This window comes from Suncus etruscus, chromosome 9 (assembly GCF_024139225.1).
Source record: "Suncus etruscus isolate mSunEtr1 chromosome 9, mSunEtr1.pri.cur, whole genome shotgun sequence".
NCBI classification, from domain to species: Eukaryota; Metazoa; Chordata; class Mammalia; order Eulipotyphla; family Soricidae; genus Suncus; species Suncus etruscus.
This window is the reverse complement of record NC_064856.1, coordinates 37,010,142-37,035,262: the sequence shown is the minus strand read 5'-3', so window position 1 is coordinate 37,035,262 and position 25,121 is coordinate 37,010,142. Positions and strand designations below refer to the sequence as shown.

At 33.8% G+C, this 25,121-nt stretch overlaps 1 non-coding gene across 1 annotated transcript; it reads left to right on the top strand.

The window, feature by feature from the left end:
• The first annotated feature begins 10,593 nt into the window (after window positions 1-10,593).
• On the top strand, window positions 10,594-10,726 carry LOC126019380 (small nucleolar RNA SNORA51). Its single transcript, XR_007499103.1, has one exon. It is a non-coding gene; the product is annotated as a small nucleolar RNA SNORA51 (small nucleolar RNA).
• The last annotated feature ends 14,395 nt before the right edge of the window (window positions 10,727-25,121 follow it).

The window sequence follows — 25,121 nt, the reverse complement described above, 5'->3', positions numbered from 1 at the left end:
CTGGGACTTATAAATTTCAAATTAAAGAGTCTTCTAATATGCAAATAATAACCAATTATGCTTACTTTCAAAATTATATCTCAAAAGGTTACTTGAATTCTCTATTTCCTGAAAAACCAGGAATATAAGGACTCAAAGAAGTTTTGTCATAAACTTTGGGCGATTTCTTAAAAGGGTACCCACAGCCTAAATTTGAAAGTGATAGGCCCAATCATAGATTATCCTATTCTTCATATTCTTAAATAATTCAGGCATTTCTGGTTATTACTGGATATTGGAGAACCCTGGTCTCTAAATACAGGGAAGTTTCATGGCTCCACTACTGAGCTATAGTTAGGATCCAACCCTCACAGTACAGAACCCTGATTACAAGCTGTGTTTAACTAACTCAAAAAAGATGCTTCTCGCTGTATCAGCCTCAGGCCTCACCATGATACAGCACTGCGACCTTTTGTCCATGAAAGAGGAGCGATCACCCTATCACCCTAGGTATTGTTATCAATTCTTAGATCCAATTCAATATTTTCAACAAAGAAATAGATATCATAGTTAATGAATAGCAGCCCTAAATCTGAGTTCTGGCTGCTGTTGCACTCCTAATTCAGACATCATGTGGAATAGATCTTCATCATGATAGTTCCAATTTACTAGAGGTGAGTTTTGGCTATTTGACAGTTTACTCTTAAAATACCAAGTCCTATCCCTTGAAGGACTGGTGATTCACATTTGCAAAGTCTCCACCTTAACCCTGTGACTGTGGATGTCCCCTGCCCCAACTTCTTGTTTATCCCACCTGAATGATCAGAACTGCACACACCTGGCATGGGCGGGTAGAGGAGTCTGCAGCAGGGAGAGAGAGAGAGAGACTTAGAGACTTAAAGAGAGAAGTGTAGGAGAGGCATCCTCATCAGAGATTCAGCATCAGATTCAGCATTATCACTTGAGCATCATCAAAGAAGCAGCAGCAGTAGCATCACCAAAGGGAGTTAGTCAGCCTGGAAGCCAGTTAGGAAGCCTGGAAAAAGCAGCTGAGAGGGAGACAGAGGCCGAGAGAGCCAGAAGGAGTAGGGAAATAGCTGCTAGAAAAAAGGCTTCGTATGGAAGCCATGATAGTAAGTGTGCATGAGCACAGAGTCAGGAGTAACCCCATGAAATAAAGCTGGCTGACTCCTGGAACTTCATCTGACTGCTTTATGAATCCCTTCGCCCTCACCCTACAACCTTCAGACCCGCCAGACCGTTGCTGAAGCCAGGTTGAGCCCAGAAAGGCCTCACCATCCCCACACCAACTCTAGGACTCATTAATTTATAAAAAGACAACATGTGACCTATTATCACACAGAGAAAAGAGATCATTCAGACCATAATTATGAAAAAATTAACTCTCAAACCTGTAAGCCTAGGAAGCCTAAACATATTCTTTTCCTATACAGCAATTCAAACTCATTCACTGATGACATATCTTTAATATAAAATAGAACCTGGAGGATTTGTTATGATACTGTTTTGATAGTAACCATAATCATACTTTAAAGGCCCATTCTGCCCCAGAACTTAACACCTCACCCAGGCATATACCTTCAAAAAGGCCAAATATGCCTTTTTTGGTATTTTATGTTCATACAAACACTTAAAGGTTTTCCTGACAAGTTTCTTAAAAAAGTGGACCAGTTTCTGTAAAGTCTATATTTCTTCAACAGTGGTTATCATGCACTATAAAGGACACCAAATTGGAGGTGACCTGAGCTGTGAGAAACTGTCAATTCAAAGGATACTGATTTTTATTTTTGCTTTAGTTTTTGTTTTTTTCTTTTTAAATCCATGATCTACACTGGTACCCAGCATAAAACAAACTTTTTAGTCCATATAGAAAAAGTCATTCCACTAAAGCTCAGTCTCCCAGGAATGAATTGACTGTATATATATGTTTTTTTCATTACATCACTCATCCAGATGATCAGAATTCTATTTTACATGTACTTTTTCAAATGCAAAAGAATTAAACTGTAGGTAAATAATACATTTTCAATGCTAAGCAATTTGAGTGATCCTTTTAAAGTTTCTTCTGTGGAATTGTTGCAACAGTTCCTTCAAAATGCCAGTGAATCATCTAGCTAGAGCCTAAAATTATATGATGAAGCCATCTGTACTTCACTAGAGAAATATCATGTTGTATAATTAATTCATTGGATGTGATTATTACTTAGAATTACAGAAATACATTGAAAGGGCTTGCATGAGGCCTTCTGGAGAATTTCCAGACACCTCCACAACCATGATGTAAATTTACTGAAAGCATAATTTATCTTTATTTTGTCACAGGTCTGGAGAGATTTTAGAGATTGGGCATTTTTTTTGCATGTAGCTAAGACATATGGATTAGCCAAGCCAAATTATCCCTGATACCATTCTTTCCTAAAAATTTCTGTGTGTAGCTTAAGAGGTGGTCAAGGTAACCTGGGTATCCCAAACAATACAGAGTCTGAGCAGCACTGTATCAAATCCTAACATTTGGCTAATGGGGAGTGGGGGAGGCTGTAGAGATAACATAGCAGTAGAGCATTTACTTTGCACACAGCCAACCGGAAAAGGCCCTGGTTCGACTCCAGACATCTAATATGGTCCCCTGTGCCTGCCAGAAGTGATTTCTGAGCACAGAGCCAGGAGTAACCCCAGAGTGCCGCCAGGTGTGACTTAAAAAAAAACAAAACAAACCAAAATAAAATAAAAAAAATTATTTATAGGGGCAAGGAATTTATTTGTTCATTACCAAGTAAAAATGAATTTATAATCTAAATTAAAATAGATTTTCTTATCTTGGAGTTGGACCAATGTTATAATGGGTATGATGCTTACTTTACATGTAGTCAGTCAACCTGAATTTGATCTCCAGCATTTTATGATTTCTCCAAGAATTACCAGGGGGTAAATCCTGAGTGAAGAGTCAGAAGTAATCTCTGAGCATTGCAAGGTATGGTCCAAAACAATAACAATGATAAAGATTATCCTGTTCAAATATTTACCATGATGAGCTTTTGAAATTAGACAAGTAGTCATCCTGACAAATAAATTACCCCGGTGATTTATTTTTATAAGTACCACGTGCTAACCGATTGCACCACTGGAGCTTCAATTTTTAAAAGCCAGAAAAAGAATCCACATTTGTTCAGATATTAATTCTGTGATCTTAAGATACCTATCAGTATTATTGGGAAACTAGAGTATTTAGTATTAGTCATCCAATTGCATTTTTAAAGCAAAACTGCCCACTACTTTATATTTTTCCTCAAATATTGCTAGAAAAGAAATAGGAATAAATACATGACACTAAAATAATATTCAGTAGAACTTGGAGTACTGTTAGTAGAATTTGACATTCTATTCTTGTTGTTGGATAGATTCATTAAGCAATTAATGAGCAAATATATAACAGCCTAAAATGGTGACTGGAAGAGTTTGACATGATAAGACATTGATAGTACCCTAAATAATATTTAGTACACAAAATAATATACCCATATTGTCTACATAATATATCTATGTCTGCACTATAAATAAAAATGATCCAAATGAATAGAAAATTTTGTGCATACATTAAGTTTACATATGTGTGATATAGATTTAATTGTCACAAAATAAAATTCAAAAAACTCAACTAATAATAATTTTACTAAAAATAATAATGAGCTAAATAGAAGATACACAAAAATGACATTCCTTTGTCAACAAGTATATGAAAAAATATTATCACAAATTTTCTGAAAAATACATCAAAATGATGACATAACACTTTGCTACTATGAGAATGGTCATGAGACCATTTCATGAGAATATTTCATTTCAGTAAAAAAAAGAAAAGTGTGTGCTAGCTGTTATGTGAAGATAAAAGAACTCTCATTTGCTTCATAGGATTGTGAACAGATCAGCTTCAATTGGAAGCAGTGTGAAAGTTCTAAAAAATTAAAATAGAGCTAAGATATGTTCCAGAAATTCTACGCATATTTATATATGCACAAAAAAGACTAATTTAAAAAGATGTATACACATCTATGTTCTCTGCGACATATTTAAAATAGCCAAGATCTAGAATTAACTGAAGTACTTAAAGAAATGTTCTAGTTTCACAATGAAATACTACTAAGATATAAGAAAAAAATTGCTTGTGGTGCAACCTAATTGGAACTGGGGATATTATGTTAAATGAAATAAATCAGGAGAAGATAGGAAAATGCTATATAATCTCACACATAAGTATATAAAAATATCAATGTAGTAGAAATCAATGAAAAAACCCTTACACTCTGATCATAGTATTGAGGTTACACCCAAAATATGGCAGATATGTGTGTGCTTGTGTGACTAGCTGGATACATTCATTTGCAATATTGTATTTATGTACTACAGAATTATATCTTTGTCCTAAAAAAATCAATATGATTGTCACAACTTCTATTTTGAGGAAGTTAAAAACCAGCATGTTTACTGAGAAGAAGCTCAAGGCCACCCTTTTGTAATGGAGGCAGTAGTCCTGGCATGGCTAAGTGAGATAGCGCCTCAAAGAGAGACTCAGTTCCCTTGCAAGTGGCTGTTGCATAATTCAATATAGTTGCATGCAGTTTTTTTAACCTAAATATAAATCTCCCTTCAGCTGTTGTTAAGTATTTGAGCATTTACCTCCTGATGAAGAATAGTACAGGCAAATGTGGCCTTGATTAAACATCTCCTTACCTGGAAACCTAGCATCAAAGAAAATAATGAATTGAAATAACTAACAGTTGGATTTAGTTATTGATAGAATGTCATGTGCCTTATTGTTTTGCTAACCACCTTGTCACCTCAGATGAAAGGAATGTTTATTTTGGGACATATCTGATGTATAGGGACTTTTGGTGACTGGCTAATCTTTTATTTCAGAGGTAACATCAAGAAATGATGGGAGAAAGAATGGGCTGCTAAGAAAGCTTTTCCCAGGAAAACCTTTGCTCCAAGCAGAGATAGCCCCCTTTACTCCTTTTAATTAAGCATGTCTTTTTAGTCAGACTTTGCCTCTTAATATTTGTCTTGTTAGTCAGACTTTAGAGGATACTTGTTGGAGCCCTAAAAATAAAAAGCCTGTGAATTGTCCATTGTAAAGAAGTTTATAGATCAAGTAGAATATACTGACAGTTATCTAGGCTATTGTTAAAAAGGAAGCATAATGTTTAATTCTGCTAAGCCCAGAGAGATAGCACAGAGGTAGAATATTTGCCTTGCATGTGGCCAACCTGAGACTGACCCAGGTTTGATTCCCTGCATTCTGTATGGTCCCCGTAGCATGCAGTTTACTAAAATGTGAATGAGATTGAAGCAGTCGTGTTAAGCAAAATAAGTAAAAGGAGATAGCATAAAATCCAAATGATTTTACTCATCTGTGGAGGATAAAGTCAATATAAGAGAATATATAATACTAAACAATTAAAAATTCATGACACTGAAATTCAGAACCAATTACCAAACATTAAGTAGAGGAAAAGGGAGAGAAAGAAGAGTAGACTTGAAGAGACAGAATAAAGATTATAGGCCCTACAGTTTGTAGTAGGGTATAGTGCCTTTTTATACCAACAATATATATTTTACCACTATTGTAACTTCCTACACTATAATAAATCATAAAAATGAAGAAATGGAGAGGCCCATCAACTCCGATGACCCAAAACTCAAAGTCTAATGGAGAAAAAGTAAGTTGTTTCTCATCTAGATCTAAAATATTGTTAGAAATGTGGTTAATAAAAACTTGCTAGGAGCACAAAGATCAGTTGTAAGGTGAGGCTGATTGTAAAACAGACAATAAACAAACGGTAAAAGAAGCAACACTGCCCCCCCAAAGGAACATATATCAAGCACAGTATAAAATTAAAAGATTAGGGGCCGGCAAGGTGGCCCTAGCCAAGGAAGGACCGCGGTTCGATCCCCCGGTGTCCCATATAGTCCCCCATCAAGCCAGGGGCAATTTCTGAACGCTTAGCCAGGAGTAACCCCTGGGCATCAAACAGGTGTGGCCTGAAAAATAAAAAAAATAAAAATAAATAAAAGATTAAACAGAACAAATCTGTTTATAACTGAAACCCAACTACAAACATGTTTGTAATCATGGTGCTTAAATAAAGATTTATATTTAAAAATTTTTAATATTATTTAAGTACTTTTAACCTTTTAAATTCAACTCAGTATTTTCACATTAACATTTTTGCTCCTACTCAAGTGTTTTTATCATTAAATGACTAATAGAATTTCTTTCTTAAGCAAGAGAGTATGGTGTTTCTTCCCATGGTGTTTGAGTATCTGGCTGTCCCCCAACCTTTATACTTTCTTTCCCTAGAAATTGAATATGTATTTCATACTCATATTTTTTACTTGTCATTTCAAGGAAAGAATTATTTGCAAGTATAATAATACCCAGAGATAATAGAGATGAGGGTCTGAAGGATCAGCCCATGATGTGAAGCTTACCACAAAGAATAGTAAGTGCAGTTAGAGAAATAACTAATCTAACAAATACATGACAATGATAGAGAGAGAAATACAATGTCTGTCTTTGATACAGGCAGAGGAGGGAGAAGAGGGAAATGGGAGATATTGGTGGCTAGAAAAGTTGCACTGCTGAAGGGGGTGTGTGTATTTTATGACTGAGACCCAATTATAAACATGTTTGTAATTATCATACTTAAAGAAATTATTTTTAAAAAACAAAAAGATTAAAAATTGAAGTTGATATAAATATCAAGAAAATATAATTTAATTATTATTACTTATTATTATTAATGCCACACTCCTTCTGCACCTTGAGTTTCCTTCTGGCTATGTGCTCAGGGGTTACTCCTGTCAGGCTCCGGTGATCATATAGGATGCTGGGGATCAAACCAGGTTCTATGCTATTGCTCAGCCCCCTGATCTTAAATTTAACTGTACTCATGAAGCTATTCAAGGAGAAAGAGTATTTTTTATTACAATGATCCAGAATTAAACTGAGAGCCTCACATATGAAAGGCATGTGTTGTGTCACCAAGTCACATTTCCTGAACAACAATCTATGTCTCTCTGTATACAACTCTCTTTAATCTTAATATATTGCTATTGTTCAAGAAGTAGAAAAGGAACAAGTTGGCATGGTATTCTGGCAGGCAATTTGTCTATATAAAATTAAAAGTCTAAGTTTAGTGTCATCAAGAAAAACAGAGGTAAAAACATATGGCTAAGAGAATAGAGCCCCTTGCTTTAATTTATGACCCTGCATAACTTCTGAACAACACTAGAGAAGACTTTGCATAGTGAAAATGTACTATAGCCTTCTTACATTGTACATGAATATTAAATCAAAATAATTTTAGAAAAATACAATTAAAGACATAAAAGTAAAATATAAAACACCAAAATAAGCATAACATATGCTCTATATAGATTTTGTATACATAATAGAAAAGCTGCAAATGAGAGATGAACTATGAAGTCATTGGCATAGGGTGTTGGGTACTTTGATAGTGGTGGAGTGCTGTAACTTAACATGTCATTACCACAAATGTTAACACTATTTTACCTATGTTATCTAAAATAATTTAAAAAGTTTCAAAGCATAAAATTTGATTTCTGCTTTGTTTTTGGAGGTCTACACCTGGAAATGCTCAAAGCTTACTCCTAGCTCTGCATAGAAAGTTCACTCCTAGTGCTGGTCTGATTTCTGGGTGCCATAAATCAACCCCTGGTTGGCAGTATGCAAGACTTACTTGCTACACTATTGCAATGCCCTAAACTTTGATTTAAAAAACTTATTAAAATGCAACTGAAATGCAGACAATATTTTATCTGATAGGAGTCTATATTCTAAAACTATGAAAAACCAATTACAAATCTATATTAATAAAAAAATCCAAACTAAAACAGTAAAAAATTAGTCAAGTAAATATTTCAACAAAGAAAATACACAAACATAAAATAAGAATACTCAAATATGAGCGAACAACATAAGAATAGCAAAAGAGCTTCCATATAATATTTTACAACACAGGAAATAATGACATGTACTGAATTAAAAAAAATTAGCCTAAAGTCCACTATTCTTCAAAGCTAGTATTTAGACTTAAGGGAGTGATAAGAACCTTTTTAGACAAACAGGAACTGACAGCATTTGAGGCAACTAAACCTAACCTCCAAGAATTATTGAAAAGACTCCTATAAAAATGAGACGGTTACAAAAACAACTATATTCCACATGCATACACACAATGATGGCAACACATCCCTCTCTATCATTAATTTCTCTCAAAGTCAATGAACTAAATCCCCTACCAAAAGGCACAGAGTAACTGGATAGAGCAGGAAAAATTATCCATCCATCTGCTGCTTACAGGAAACACAGCAAAACCTAAAAGATAACTAAAGATTCAGAGTAAAAAAATGAAAAAAAATCATACAATCCAAGAGAGGAAACAAAACTTATTTCAGAACGAATAGAATTCAAAATAAAGAAGGTAATTAGAAATGGTGATAGACACTACATATTGGTTAAGGGAATAATAGATCAAAAATACTATCAACATTTGTACATTAAAGTTTATAACACCTTTTCAAATAAGCCTAAATAAACACATTTATAGAAACACAATAGTAGTGGGAGACTTCAACTGTCCACTTTCACTACTACTTAGATCAATCAGATGTAATATCAATAAAGAGACAAGAGACCTAAACGAGAAGCTAAAATTTGAGATTGTTGGACATATACAGGGCTCATGTCCCTGAAAACAAGAATATACATTCTTCTCTAGTACATAAAAACATTCTACAGGATAGAATATATATATATATATATATATACTAAGATGAATCATAAATATATATATAAATTTACAAATATAGAAAAGATACAAACATTTTCTTAAACCATGATTCCATAAAAGTAAAAACTAGCCATAAAAGGAATATGTAGAAAATTTATAAATGTGGAAGCTGAACAGAACACAGCTAAATAGCAACTGGATAAAAGAAGTAATCAAGGAAAAAAAATAAAAGGATTCTTTGAAACTAATGGCAATGAAGATATAAGCTACCAGAATGTATAGAATACTAAAAGAACAGTACTATTTGGGAAATTGATGGCATTGCAGGCCTACATTGGTTAGGAAAAATGAATTCATGAACTTTGTTTATACATGAATGGATATGGAGATTATTATACTGAGTGAAATAAATCACAGGAAGAGAGATAGATATAAAAATTCTCATTCATTTGTGGGATATAAAACATATTAAGGTAATAATATTGATAAAGAATAGAGATGAGTGTCAGGAGAATCAGTCCATGGTAGGAAGTTTGTCACAAATAGTCAGTCAGTGCAGTTAGGGTAGAGCAGTGACTACTATGACAAGGAAAGTTGGAACTGATCACTTTGGACAAAAGCAATGCTAAAAGAGCATAAAGTGATATGCATGATATATACCTCTTCATTAACAGTAGTGCAAACCACAGTGTCAAAATGGGGGAATAAAAGGAAGAGAGAAGCAAAATTTTTACCAAGAGGCAGCCAGGAGGAGGATGGGAGGAAAACTGGGAACATTGGTGGCTGAAAATGTGTACTGTTGAAAGATGGTTGTACATTGTATGACCAAAACTCAATCATAAAAAATGCAAACAAAGTGCTTAAATAAAGTAATTATTATTAAAAATAAAGAAAGAAAATAAAAAAAACTAAACAAAGGGTCTCAGAAATCTGGAGGAAAAAAACTCAAGCAAACTCAAAAGATATAAAGAGAAGGAAAATTGTAATAACTAGAGCAGAAATCAACAAAATGAAAATCCAGAATGCAATTCATAGAATCAGTAAAATCAGGAGCTTATTCTTTGAATGAATAAATAAGATAGATAAACTTTTAGTTATAATCTGGAGGAAAAAAATCTGTTCAAATAAACCAGTTCAGAGAAGAAACAGGGGATGACATTAGACATTTCTTAAATTCAAAATATAGTGAGAGGTTATTATGAACAAGTTTATAATCTTAACATGAAGAAATAGATTCTTAGTGTTATGTAATCTCCCAAAGATGGATGAAGGAAAGAGTAGAAAGCCTAAACAGGCCAATCAGTAGACTGTATTACATAAAACCATCATCTAGAATGGTTAAAGAGACTATGGTACATATACACAATGAAATATTATGCAGCCATCAGAAGAGATGAAGTCATGAAATTTTCCTATACATGAATATACATGGAATCTATTATGCTGAGTGAAATAAGTCAGAGGGAGAGAGATAAACACAGAATGGTCTCCCTCATCTATAGGTTTTGAGAAAAATGAAAAACATTTGTGTAATGATCTGAGAGACAAAATACAGGAGACTGGAGGGTCCAGCTCCTGACATGAAGCTCACCACAGGGATCGTTTAGTGCAGTCACAGAAATAATTACACTGAGAACTATCATATCAAAATGTGACTGAATGAGGGAAGTAGAAAGTCTGTACTGGCTGGTGTGGGTTGGGAAGGAAGGACACTTGGGATATTGGTCATGGGAATGTTGCACTGGTGAAGGATTTTATATATATATAAAAGAAAAGATAAGGCCTCCCAATTCTTACCACAGGCTGTGTTCTTTACACTGACTATACAGAAAGAGGAAGTACAGTAAATGCATCCCATATACACCTCAACACAGGCCCCTTGCCTGGTCTGTATTGTGAATTGGGGGACAAAATTAAATCATCTAAAACAAGAACATATCTTTTTCCTGTATAATATTTATGATAGATAATTATTCTCTTTGGTTTATTTCTTTGGAAAATCCTGACTAATAGAATATATTATATTAATATAAAATATATTCTAGGGCCTGAAAAATAGTACAGTGGGTATGGTAACCTTGTATAAAGCAGACTTGATCATTAAGATCAAATTGCTAACACCCTATATGATTCCAGGAGCAGTACCAGGAAAGATCCCTGAGTTTAATCAGGACTAAATCTAGAACACTACTGAGTGTGACCTCCCCAGACAAATATTTATATGCACATATATATATATATATATATATATATATATATATATATATATATATATAATCTATACAACTATATAGATTAGATATATGTTAAAATGCAGATTACCTTATTTGAATAGGAAGTAAATTCACCATTTCTAGTGATTCTGATACAAGAAAAATTTAAACACTGTGCTAGAAAGTAACTGTATACATGTAAAGATTCCTATGTATTTTAATTTTTACTTTTCTTATAATTTACTACATAAGAAGTACATAAGAATTTACATTACTAGATAAGAACTTTATGACATGGGAGATTTATGTGAATATGCCTATAAATAAGGTAATGATTTTGAGAGCCAGTTTGGCTGTTAGATTACTACCCTCAACTAATTAGGATTTTCTTTTTCTACTCAAAAGATATTATAGAATAGGATATTATAGAACAAAATTTTTTCCTAGATATACATTTTTCTTGCATTGGCTATGTCTACCAACTTTATAGTTTTTTTGTGGACTTAGAACATGCTTAAAATTTTTGTCTAGGTAGAGTTGGTTCTATTTTATTTATTTATTTATTTATTTATTTATTTTTGGGGGGTTGGGTCACACCTGGCCACGCTAGGGGTTACTCCTGGCTCTGCATTCAGAAATCATTCCTGCAGGCTGAGGGACCATATGAAATAAGGGGAATCAAACCCAGGTCCATCCTGGGTCAGTTGCATGCAAGATAAATGCCCTACTCTTGTACTATCATTTTGGCCCCAGTTGGTTCTATTTTAAAAGACACTTAAGAATTAAAAATCTTGTTTTTCAATGTAAATGGCAGCTTTCAATGCATTTATGCTATGGATAAAATGTCTAAGAAATATATTTAAATGGTACCTTCCTTCATTTTATAGATTAAGAAAAGTCAGAACTGTTAAAAGACTTTAAAAATTTAGGAAGGTCTAAGCAAATCATATAAAATCATATAAAAATAACTACTTGGGGCTGGATCTGTGGCACAGTGGTAGGGCATTTGCTTTTGCATGCGGCTGACCTAGGATGGACCGAGGTTCCATCCCATATAGTCCCCCTAAGCCAGGGGTGATTTCTGAGCTAAGAGCCAGGAGTAAACCCTGAGGTTTGGCCCCAAAACAAAAACAAATTTAAAAAAAGAAGAATCATTACTTATTAAAAATACATTGCTTAATTAGATTACTTTTTATTTTGACTTTTCTAAATTCAGCACTGAAATTTTCCTTTTTGAGAATGCCTAATCTCACATTTGCGATATAGTCTTGCCATATTTGTTCCTATACTGAAGCAAGCTTACTCTCAAATTTCCTAATGTCTGATTTCAACTAATTAACCATAATAAACAAAGTAAAGCTTAATATTAAAAGCACAAAAATTTGGACTCAAATTATTTTTAATCAAAAAGTTGATGAAATATTACTAATTTATATAGATACAGAGAGACTTGTCTGCTTTTCAGGGACACCTCAAATGCTCTATTTAAACTTTGGAGAAATTCCAGTAATGTCTGACAGATATGTTAATCACAGTGTTACATCTCATTCCACACAAGAGGAAATCTTTATAAAATAATTGATCATTTCAAATGCAGCAAAGACAAAATTATTAACTATTAATCAAAAATCTTAGTGATTAGATAGATTCATAGAATAAAGTGATTACAGCATCCATTTAAAGCTGTGGGAATTGTTTCTAGAAAAATATGTATCATTGATTTGGTTCCAAAAGCATTCTTTGGGTAGATTTGGCATTAGCTCAAAGTTGGCTAGATAACATTCTCCTCCTACACTTATGTTTCTCTAACCTTAATGGAGAACTTGTTAAAATACAGTTGCTTGGGCTCAATTTCTAAAGTTTCTTATTCGGTATACATGGAATAAGGTCAGATAATTTGTTTTTCTCACATTCTCTTAGGGGCTGGCAAAACAAAAACAAGACTAACATCTCATTTTTTTATGTCTCATACAAGTATGCTATATTTTATTACGTGAAGAACATAGTGACTGTAGTTAAGATAGATAAATACTTAGTACTTTGTTGACTGTGCAGTAGGTGATTTAGTAGACCTTTAGCATTTCCAAGTTTAAACACTGAATTCTTACTCTCATAAAACTGAGCAGGAGGGGCTGGAGTGATGACACAGCGGTATGGCTTTTGCCTTGCATGTGACTGACCCAGGACGAACCTGGTTTGATCCCCAGTGTCCCATATGGACCCCGAACCAGGAGCAATTTCTGACTGAATATCCAGGAGTAGTAACCCTGGAACACCACTGGGTATACCCGCCGCCAAAATGAGCAGAATGGGCTTTAAGTCCCAATGACCATTAGGGATAGTCACCTCAAAATAAAAGAAATAACTCACAGTTCTACTATCCATCTAAGTCTATGGTCATACATGTCAAACAATGGAACACTGAAATATTGTTATATATGTACTATTCAGTAACATTCTATAACCCTAAAGGTGAGAACTGAATTGAGATAAAGAATAATTCAATTAAGATTCAAGGTTTCTACTGAAATTGTTCACACAAAGGATCCCTTTCCCTTTGTATTTCCACAGCAAGTGGCAATTCTCTATTAGTGTATTTAGTTTTAAGAACAAAATTTTAAATATTTGTATTGACTGTAAAAGTTTGTTTACCCAATTAAGCAGTTGCATAGACCATTGAATTAATGAAACTATCTGTGGAGAGAATTGTTACCCACCTCCTTTGACTGCAGTAAATTTGCATCATAGTATACTGCAGCTTTGCAGACCTAGAGCTACCCCGTATGTGATTCATGTCTGCAGATAGGATTGGGAGATTTCCATAGCAACAGGGCACTGAAACCTGAAACAAAGAAATCTCAATGTTATATAACGGGTTTTTGTTTGGTTTTGTTTGTGTTCTTATGCTACAAGGCATTAACATTGGATTTCTTTCTTTCTCCTCACCCTCCCCTTTTTTTTTTTTAACAATTAGCAGTGGTTTTGATAGTGTATATGCTTCAGGTACACATCAAAATTTATCATAAAATTAATGCATTTTAGTTGAATTCTAACTGAAATTAGATCACAAAAATTAGTAATCTTATTAATAATGCATTTACTTATATTTTATGCTACAAATAGGAATAAGAACAACCAAAGACCTTGGCACTCCTAATTTTTATATCATCACTTATTAAAATTTCAATCTGATATTACTTTATTTTGCCTAATTATAAACACTTCATTGTACTTTAAAATACTCTATAAAAGACAAAGAGTCCTTGATATGAACCTGGATCCTCCTAGATCTCAGTGGGAACTCACAGCCCAGCTTACCCTAGCTCTGGGTCCAGCCTGTCACCTGTATTGACCTCTTTCTGCCTTCCCTTCCCAAATTTTATCTGATATTTACAGACAGATGGGCCCTAACATTTATTTCTCTCAGACAACATTGAGTCTCAAAACTCTGCCAACCAAATCAATTAATTTGTCAGCACATTTTAATCAAACACCAATAACCTGCAATTTTAGGAAAATAACATGTATAGCAGATGATTTGTAGCCAACATTTATATAATCAATATAATAAATTCAATAGATCACATTTTTAAGTAACAGAATGAAACTTAAACTCCACCAATCCAACATAGAAAAATATAAAGAACAGTGGGAAAAGGATAGAGGTCAACTGCAGTTGGGGATATGGAGAGAAACCTAGGCAAATCTCCAAGCTCATCAAAATGACTGAGCCTGGTAAATGAGGCCTAAAGTCAATATTAATGTTTTGTCAAAAGAGAAGAAGGAGGATCTAGCCACTGAAATTAGGCTATCAATAGATGAATAATTCAACCAACTCAGAGAAGAATTCTTTCAGAAGTTGGGAGAATCCATACAAATGGAATTAAAGAGACTTAGGAACATGTTAGCAAGCCATGGTAGTAGAATCACATAGGAAGAGAACTGTATAAATGAACTTGAAGACAAATTACAAACCAGTATTGATAAAGAAATCAAAAAAGAAAAGAGACAGCAGAAAATGTAAGGTACTTAATGATCAAAGACAAGAAAAATATTCTCTGAATTATAGGCATATCAGAAGAAAAGGGAAAGGGGAACAACAAGTAGTAGGAGACACAATAGCAGAGAACTTTCCCCACTCTCTGGATAAAGGCTACTCTACTAATGCAAGAGACCAAAAGAGTACCAAACCAAATAGATCCTAACAGCACAACACCAAGACATATAGTAATCTAATTGCAATAATCAAAGAGATAGATGGTCTTTTTAAGGCGGTAAGGGAGAAAAAAAAAGCCGTAAGAATAAAATTAAAAAAACATAAAAATTACACCAAATATCCCACAAGAAACAGTCCAGAGAAGTAAAGAATGGAAAGACATATTCAAATTATTGAGTGAAAGAAAATTTCAACCTGTCTACTATCCAACAAACCTATCATTTATATAGAATTGAGAGATAAAAACATTCTCAGTCCTCCCCCAAATTTCAACATTCGTGATAACCAAAGTGACTCTAAATGAACTACTCAAAATTCACTAATGTAAACCAAATAAATAATTGTAACAGCAACAGTCCTATACAACCCTGCACAACAGACCTTTCTATAAATAGTTTTCTTAAATGACAATGGAGTAAACTCTGATAAAAAGGCACAGAATTAAGGTTTGAATCAAGGAACAAAGTCCATTTATTTGCTTTTTACAGGAAACACATAAAATCTCAGGGTATACATAGGCTCAGAGTAAAAGATGCTAGACAATTATATAAGCCATAGAAAGCAAAACATAATCAGAGGCAGGGATATTTTTATCAGACTAAATTGCATCAATCTCAAAAAAGTAATTAAAGACAAAGATGGACATTACTTATTGATTAGGGGAGCAATAGTCCAAGAAGTACTAACTCTAATCAACATATACACACGAAGAATTGGTGTGTAAGAATTTTTTCAAAAACCTAGAGAAACACATTGGTGAAATGTGATAGTATTGGGAAATTTCAACAAACCACCATCATCACTGAATAGATTCACTAGGCAGAATATTAAGAAGGAACATAAACCTTAAATGAAACCAGAAGAGCAAGAACTAATGGATTTTTACAGGGTCTTCCATCTTCAAATAGCTGAATAGACATTTTTCTCAAGTGAACACAGATCATTCTCTAGGATGGATCTCATTTTAGGACATAATTTTAGCTTACAAAAATTTACAAACATAATAATCATACCAAGCAACCTATGTGATCACAATACCATAGAGATAGAGCTTGATTATAAAGAGAGGATGTAGAGAAACTCTAACACATGGAGACTGAACAACATGATGCTCAATAACAGCTGGATCAATGATAAAATCTAGGAATAAATAAAGAGAATACTTGAGACTAATGATAATAAAAAAAAACAAATTGCCAGAATTTGAGACACAGCAAGAGAAGTGATTAGGGTGAATCTCAGGCATACAAAAGAAAAGAAAAGATAAAATCAACAATCTAAATGTACACATTAAATATCAGGAAAATTAATAAAATGAACTCATATACAAATAGAATTACAGGCTAATTTGTAAGATTTGATTGCTTAAAATAATATGTTTACTTTTATTTTATTTTATTATTATTATTACTTTACATATGGTTTTTATTTAAAAAAATAAGGAAACAGATAAGAAAAAAGTCTTATAGATATGAGAAGAGGCCACAAAGGAATGTAACATTGGTCTATGGCTAAATAATTGCCCTATTACCATTCCAGTAATTTAAGAATTTTATAAATATAATAAACATTTTATTTTCATAAAAAATCTGAAAATAAGCATTATTATAGATCCCAAATTTTTGTAGTTGGAACCTAGCTCTTATAAGACCATCTTAACAAAGTATGTCAGTGCTCATCAATGACATTCAATTACAAAGAATGCCCTACATTTTAGATCCAATTGAAACATCTTCCTTACTCTAAGGACAATGTGAATAACAACTTCACCACAGTTAGAGACTAATGGAGTAAAGAAAGTAAAGAATATTGATGATAGAAAAAATCATGTATTAAATAATACATGGAGCATTAAAATTTCAGGCTTAAACTTGATACATTCACTTTATTTAAGTATGAAATAATGCATTTATATAAGAAGATTTTTGAAGCTATTAAGTGGAGAGATTAAGATCAGAAACAGTATGAGTCTTCCCCACCCAGAGACTGTGGAACAACATGACACTGCTGTGTCTCTGGAACACAGCAGACATCGTGGGCCTTCTCTCTGTTTGCTTTGGTCTGAAAACTTTGATCCCCTCTGGCATCATTCTCTGAGGACTTGCCTTCTCCTGAGGTGAGTTGTCCTACTCACAAAGGGTGGAGCCAGAGAAGCTCGTGATCTTGCATTCCACCTAGCCAATGAATACAGCCACAACACTTAGAAAAACCACAATACAAGCATGACAATGGGGAAACAACGCAGGCCAATACAAGGCATAGAGAATGAAGGTGTCAACTCTGATGTCCCGAAAATGGCCAACCACCTAGTTAGTCTCTCAGATATGGAATTTAGAGAAGAAATATGAATAATGTTCACAAAATTCAAAGAAAGCATAGATCGAATTGAATGGAACACTAATAAGAATCAAGAAGATAAAATTAGAAATCAGAAAACTCCAAATGGAAATAACAGGTCTGAAAAACTCAGTAGATGAATTGAAAACCTCAATAGAATGTCTCTCCAATAGGGTAACAGAAGCTGAGGATAGAATTAGTGAGCTGTAAGATAAGATGCATAGCAAATCCACACAGCAGAAGAGATTGAAATAAATCCTTAAAGCAAATGATCAGAGAATGGAAAAGTTACTCAAAGAATGTGAACTGATGAAAATAGAAGTCTTTAATAAGCTCAACAGAAACAACTTAAGAATCATTGGAATCCAGAGACTGAAGAAGAAAATCTCCAGGAAGAATCAACAGTCAAGGACATCATTACAGAGAAACTACCAGAGCTAAAGACTACATGCAACCAAATCCTACATACCCGAAGAGTACCAGCTAAAAGAGACCCAAGGAAAAGCACTCCAAGAACATCCTAGTGACAATGATAAATCCTACAGAGATGCATAAAATACTAAAAGCAGCAAGATCAAAAAGGGAAATTACATTCAAGGGAGCATCCTTGAGATTTACAGTAGACCTCTCACAAGAAACCCTCAAGGCTAGAAGGCAGTGGTGGGATATAGTGACAAAACTCAATGAAATGAATGTTTCACCTAGAATACTACACCCAGCCAGACTCACTTTCAGGTTTGAAGGAAGTAAGTAACAAATCAGAAATTTTGCAGACTCAGAACAAGCCTTAAAAGAAAAACGGAAAAGTCTACTTTAAGACAAGATGAAACAACAAACACATCAAACCTCTACAAAGAGATGGCATTAAATCCCATGACTATCTCTCTCAATGTCAATGGACTAAATGCACCAGTTAAGAGACACAGAGTGGCTCAAAGGATCAAAAAATGATTTCAACCTTCTGCTGCCAACAAGAAACACACCTGAATAGTCAAGTCAGAACAAATATAGACTAAAATTAAAGGCTGGAGGAAAATAATCCAAACAAACAAAACCCTTAAAAAAGCTGGAGTGGCCATATTAATATCAGATGACACAGACTTTAGACTCATAAAACTTGTAAGGGACAAAGATGGACATTTTGTACTAATCAAGGGATATGTACAACAGGAAGAAATCACACTCCTAAACACATATGCACCCAATGAGGAACCAGCAAAGTATTTAATTCAATTGTTGCCAAATCTTAAAACATATATAAATAACAACACAATAATTGTGGGAGACCTCAACACGGCCCTGTCAATACTTGATATTGACTAAAACTCAACAAAAATATACTACCTCTGAAAAGAGAAATGGAAGAAAGTGGACTAATAGATATATATAAGGCACTCCATCCTCAGAAACCTGGATACTTTCCAGGTTCTTCTCCAATACACACAGGTCATTCTCTAGGATAGACTACATGCTATCACATAAAACATATCTACACAAAATCAAGAGGATATAAATAGTGCAGACTACTTTTGCTGATCACAAGGCACTGAAATTAGATATAAACTACAAAGAGGCACAGAAGTGAAACTTAAACACCTAGAAATTATACAGCTTACTACTAAACAACCAGTGGCTCAGAGATAAAATCAAAGAGAAAATCAAAACAACTTGGAAACAAGTGACAATAAAGAAACAAATTATCAGAATTTATGGGACACAGCAAAAGTAGTACTGAACGGAATATTTATAGCTTTGGAAGCACACATCTGGAAGGAAGAAGGGACCTACATGAATAGCTTAATGACACAACTTATAAAATTACAAAGTGTTAAAAAATGGAACCAAAATAGTTAGGCAGAAAGAAATAACAAAGCTTAGGGCAGAAATCAATGAAGTGGAAATCTAGAAAGCAATCTGAAAGATCAACGAAAGCAAAAGTTGGTTCCTTGAAAAAATTAACAAAATTGATAAACCTCTGACAAAACTCACAAAGAAATCAAGAGAGAGAAAATTGATAAACCGAATTAGAAATGAAAAGGAAAGAATCACTACAGATATTGCAGAGATTCAAATGGTAATAAGAGACTACTTTGAGAAACTCTATGCCACGAAACATGAGAACCTGGCAGAAATGAACAAATTCTTGAATTCTTATAACCTCCCATGGTTAAATAAGGATGAGGTAGCATATCTGAACATCCCCATCACTATTGAGGACATTAAAATGGTGATTAAAAATCTTCCCAAAACAAAAGCCCAGGCGCAGATGTATTCACTAATGAATTCTTTCACACCTTTCAATAGGAACTTCTACTAATTATTTTCAGGCTCTTTCATAAAATTGTAAAAATAGGAACACTTCCAAATAGTTTCTATGAAGCTAACATCACATTGACACCAAAATCAGAAGAGATGCTGTCAAAAATGAAAATTACAGTCCAGTATCTCTGATGAACACAGATGCAAAGGTCCTCAACAAAATTCTGGCAAATAGAATTGAATGCATTATCAAGAAGGCATTCACCATGACCAGGTAGGTTTCATCACTGGAATGCAAGGATGGTTTAACATCCATAAATCAATCAACATAGTACACCATGTCAACAAATTTTAAAATAAAATTTATATGATCATATCAATAGGTTCAGAAAAAGCATTCAATAAGGTTCAACATGCATTCTTGATAAAAACCCTCATCAAGATAGAAATGAAAGGAACTTTTCTCAATATTGTCAAAACCATCTACTGCAGCCAATGGCAAATATGATTATAAATGGAGATAAACTAAAAGCCTTTCCCCTAAAATCTGGTGCAAGACAAGACTGCCTTCTCTTACTACTCCTATTCAACATAGTTTTTGAAGTACTTGCCATAGCAAGTAGGCAAGAAAAAGATAACAGGGGCATCCAGATAGGTAAGGAAGAAGTCAAGCTTTCACTGTTTGCAGATGACATGATACTATATTTAGAAAACCCTAAAAACTCTGCCAAAAAGCTTCTAGAAACCATAGATTCATATAGCAAAGTGGCAGGCTACAAAGTTAACACGCAAGACTCAATGGCCTTCTTATACACTAATAATGGTAGAGAAGAAATGAAAATTAAGAAAACAATCTATTCACATTAGTGCCCCACAAACTCAAATATATTGGGGTTAACTTAACTAAAGAGGTTAAGGACCTATACAAAAAAACTACAAAATCCTACTTCAAGAAATAGAGGACACAAGGAAATGGAGACACATACCCTGCTCATGGATTGGCAGGATTAATATAAATAAAATGGCAATACTCCCCAAGGCATTGTACAGATTCAATGAAATACCTATCAAGATATTTTCAAAAAGTGGATAAAACACTCCTGAAATTCATTTGGAACAATAGACACCCACGAGTAGCTAAAGCAATCCTAGAAAAAAAGGTATATGGAAGGCATTTCTGCAATTTTAAACTATATTACAAAGCAATAGCTATCAAAAGAGCATGGTATTGGAATAAAGACAGATGCTCATATCAGTAGAATAGACTTGAGTACTCAAAGTATATCCCCCAGAAATACAATCAATAATCTTTGATAAAGGGGCAAGAAATCCAAAATGGAGCAAGGAATGCCTCTTCAACAAGTTGTGTTGGCATAACTGGTTAGCCAATTGCAAAAAAGTGAACACAGACCCCCAACTAATACAATGCACAAAGATCAAATTCAAATTGATTAAACACCTTGATTTCAGGGCTGAAACCATAAAGTATATAGGACAAGACATTGGTAAAACGTTATATGACATTGAGACTAAAGACATCTTCAAGTAGAAAACAGCACTCTCCAGACAAGTGGAAAAAATGAAAAACAGATGGGACTATATTAAACTGAGAAGCTTCTGCACCTCAAAAGAATTAGTGCCTAAAATACAAAAGCCACCTACATAATGAGAGAAACTATTCACCCAATACCCATCAGACAAGGGGCTAATATCTGAAATATGCAAGGTACTGACAGAACTTTTATATAACCTTATCAAAAAATGGGGAGAAGGAATGAACAGATATTTCCTCAAAGAAGAAATACAAATGACAAATAGACACATAAAAAATGCTCCACATCACTAATCATCAGGGAGCTGCAAATCAAAACAACAATGAGGTACCATCTCACACCACAGAGACTGACACACAGCACAAAGAACAAGAACAATCAGTGCTGGCAAGGATGTGGAGAGAAAGAACTCTTATTCACTTCTGGTGGGAATGCCGTATAGTCCAGCCTTTATAGAAAACAATATGGAGATTCCTCAAAAAACTGGAAATTGAACTCCCATATGATCCAGCTATTCTACTTCTAAGGATATACCCTTAGAACACAAAAATACAATTCAAAAATCCCTTTCTCACACCTATATTTATTGTAGCGCTATTTACAATAGCCAGACTCTAGCAACAACCAAGATGCCCTTCAACAAATGAATGGCTAAAGAAACTGTGGTACATATACACAATGGAATATTATGCAACCGTCAGAAGAGATGAAATCATGAAATTTTCCTATACGTGGATGTACATGAAATCTATTGTTAAGTGAAATAAGTCAAAGGGAGAGAGATAGACACAGAGTAGTCTCACTCTTCTATGGATTTTAAGAAAAATTAAAGATATTACTGTAATAAGGCCCAGGGACAATAGAGCTAAGCTTTGGAAGTGCTGGAAGGACTGGCTCACAATTTGAAGCTCACCACAAAGAGTGGTGAACTCTGTTAGGGAAATAACTACACTAACAGCTAACATGACAATGTTAAAGAATGAGAGAAATAGAATGCATGTCCTGAATACAGGCAGGGGTGGGTGAGGAGGGGGGCATTGGTGGTGGGAATGTTGCACTGGTGTTATGGGGTCTTCTGTTTGTAACTGAAACTCAACTACAAACATGCTTGTAATCATGGTACTTAAATAAAGATTTATAAAAAAAAAGATCAAAAACATTATAACCACATATCTCCATTGTTAGTCTCTGCTTCTCAGTAACATCAAATTTGGCATAATCACAGAGCCTAGTACTGTTACAGAATAAATAATAAGTTTTAACTTCTTAGAACTCAAAATATTAATTCATATGAAAACCAATGCATATATATCATGAAGTAGAACTTAGGACTTATGTAAAATTTTAATTTAAAATTGAAGATGTAAATGATAATTATTTTCTTCACTGATTACTTATGACAAGTTTCTAAATATGAAACATCTGAATTTTTCTCTGATTATGAATTGCTAGAGTAAATTTTTAAATAAATTCTTTAATGAAAATATATAACTGTAATAATATAATTGATCAATTTGTTTTAAACATTATTTATTCCAAAGAAAACACCTAACTCCAATTCTAATAACAAAAAATATAGTCGTGGCTTTCTTTTTCTGTAACCATTTCTATAGTTAAGTATATTCATTTTCACTGAATGAATGAGAAACCAATGTGTAAATTTTAAAAAAGGAAGCTTTTGCATTGTTGATATACCATGTCATGTCTCAGAAAATATCTTGATGTGCATTCTATCTTTCACTGCCAAAATAAACATTTCACTTGGAGACAAGTTATTTGGAGAATTTTAGACAAAAAACTATCAAGAGGAATATATTTTAATATAGAAATACTGATAACATGCAGAAATTGCTGCCAATTGCTTCTTATAGAACACAAAAATAATCTATGGACCATAGTTAATTTTCTACAGTGATATTAAAATCCAATGCATTTAAATGTATTGTGTTGGTCAAGATTGAATCTTGCAACAAAAAATAACTGTAGATAAGTATATGGAATATCTTATATCATTTTGAAGCACTTTATAGATCAAAATTATTCCATATTAAAGCTATTAAACTTTAAAATAATTTACTTAAACATGATAAAATAGAAATACTTCTTTGATTTATATATTGGAAAATATTTTATAACTAACAGCCATCTAGTAGGGGATTGATATCCAAGATCTATAAAGTACTGGTAGCTCTTAATGGAAGAAAAATCTAACCTCATCAAAAATGTTGAGAAGTGATAAATGAAAACTTCTTCAAAGAAGAATTTGGATCTCCAAAAACACCTGAAAATATGTTCCACATCACTAATCATCAGGAAGATGCAAATCAATAATAAAATATTAACTTATACCATGAAGACTGGCACCCATCAAAAACAACAAGAAAAACCAGTGCTGGTGAAGAAGCAGGGAGAAAGAGACTCTAATTCACTGTTGGTAGGACTAGAGTTTGGTCCAACTTAACAAAAAACAACAACAACAAAGTTGAACATTCCTCAAAAAAAATAAATAAACACACCTAGAAATTGAGCTTCTATATGACCCAGCAATACTGATCATCGAAATATACCCCAAGGAATCCATACACAATGATCTTATTCATTGTAGCAATATTCACAGTAGCCAAAACCTGAAAACAACACACGTTTCTGAGAACAGGTAAGTGATTAAAAAATCTGATACATCTACATAATAAAATACCACACATCTGTTAGGAAAAATCAAGTTAGGAAAGTTGCTTATGCATGAATTGTACATGCTTATACAAGAAAACCTATCATGCTGAGTGAAATGAGTCCGAAGGAGAGGGCAAAACATGGAAAGATCACTCATTTTCAGGATATAACAAAATAAACAAATATAGTGTGAGAATAATTCTAAGAAACAATATAAATTAGGGATAGGAGCATTGCTCCTGTTAAGAATCTTGTCACAGATTTGAGGGGTGGAGGACTGTGGTAAAGTTAGGACAGGGAATGGACCACTAAAACTATGGTAGTTTAAAAATGATCACTCTTACCATTATTGTTGGAGTCCTCACTGGATAATGGACACTTTTGTTTTGTTTTGTTTTGTTTTGTACTGATGGTATGTTTCATTTTTTTTTTCTCCAACGCCCCCCAAATCGATGATGAGAACCTCTAGAAGGACTCTGCCCACTTTTGGAGTATTAGACTTTTACCCCAGTTTACTACTTTTCTTCAGACCAAACCACACAAACTTAATTAGCTAGGCCTACCTCCCAGTTAGAGGGGGAAAATAGGGAGACACCTAGACCAATCAGATGCAAGACTACTAGGTGGTAGGATAGGTACATAGGGGACCACATATTCTAGCAGCCCTGGGGGTGAAGGAAGTGGATATGGGAGATACGACATAAACAGAGGTGAAGGGAAGACAATATGGTGATGGGACTCCCCCCTGATGTCATGTAAATATTTAACTAAAATATTATTGTCAACATGTAAACCACTATGATCAAAATAAAAAATTATATTAAAAAAATGATCACTCTGAATAAGACCTGGATGCTGAAATGAGGTAAGATGATATGCATTGATATATAAGGTGATATCTTCTCAGTAGCAATATTGCAAAAAAGTATTTTTTTGCCTAAAAATTTTTTGTCAAAAGTAAAGTGGGTCAAAAGAGAAAAGCAGAGAAAGGGGGAAGATAATTGTATGCCATACATGTAAGCTGGGGAGAATTTTGGAAGGGAAATTGGGCACATTG